This window comes from Carlito syrichta, unplaced genomic scaffold (assembly GCF_000164805.1).
Source record: "Carlito syrichta isolate Samal-C Ts95f unplaced genomic scaffold, Tarsius_syrichta-2.0.1 Scaffold304662, whole genome shotgun sequence".
NCBI lineage: Eukaryota > Metazoa > Chordata > Mammalia > Primates > Tarsiidae > Carlito > Carlito syrichta.
Window position 1 is genome coordinate 151,604 of NW_007248758.1, and position 1,186 is coordinate 152,789.

Below are 1,186 nucleotides of genomic sequence, written 5' to 3' on the forward strand. Positions count from 1 at the left end.
TGGCCGGGAGCGGCCACTGCATTCCAGTCTGGGCGACAGAGTGAGACTCCAATGCAAAAACAAAAACAAAAACAAAAAAAGCAAGGAGTGGAGACAAAAGTGACTCCATCTTGGATGCTAATCCACCATGTTGACTTCTGATTAGCCATTAGCCTGGTTACTAGCCCCAGTCCCATGAATGCCTCAATTTCTACTTTATTTATTGTCCTTAGTGTAAGACCAGGTACTCTTGCTTTTAGGTCAAAGAAACCTTGGGGTTATTGCACAAATTATAGGCCAGGACGCATGTGGCATTCTTGCCACTTCTGGAGGGTTGCCTTTCATCATCCTGCTACTGCACATGTATCCTTTCCCTGTGACAAATAAAGACTGGGTCTGGGGCAGAAGAGTCCTTGAATAAAGACTGGGTCTGGGGCAGAAGAGTGGAGATCTACCTGTCTTGAGGCCGCCCAAGACCACGCTTCTAAGTTCCCCCAATAAACCACCCACAATCGAAAAAAACCGAATTGTTGCCACTTTTTTTTTTTTTGAGTCGGAGTCTCACTCTGTTGCCCAGGCTGGAGCACAGTGGCACACTCACTGCCACCCCAGCGTCCGTCCGGTGGGCTCCAGCGATCCTTCCACCTCAGCCTTCCAAGTGTGCGGAACTACAGGTGCGCACTACCATATCCGGCTTATTTTTTAATTTATCATAAAGACCAGGTGCTGCCAAGTTGCCTGGGCCGTCTCGAACCCGTGAGCTAAGGCAATTCATTTGCATCGGCCTTCCAAAGAACGGGATTACAAGTTGAGCTATCGAGGCTGGCCAGCACCTTCTTTGGTTTCTTGGCTCCTTTGGCATTTGGGGGTTGCTTTGTGCATTCAGTTCTTCACGGGGCACCGTGTTAATGACTCTAAGGAATGAGGATAAGAAGAAGAGACAGCAAATATAACTCGAGTTCTTCTTTCTTTCTTTTTTTTTTTTTGCGTTGGAGTCTCACTCTGTCACCCAGACTGGAGTGCGGTGGCCGCTCCCAGCCACTGCAACCTCAACCTGCTGGGCTCCGGCGATCCTTCCGCCTCGGCCTCCCAACTAGCTGGAACTACAGGTGTGGGCTACAACGCCCAACTAATTTTTTTTTTGTTGTTGTTGTTGGTTTTTTTTTTTTGAGTTGGAGTCTCAGCTCTGTCGCCCAGACTGGAGTGC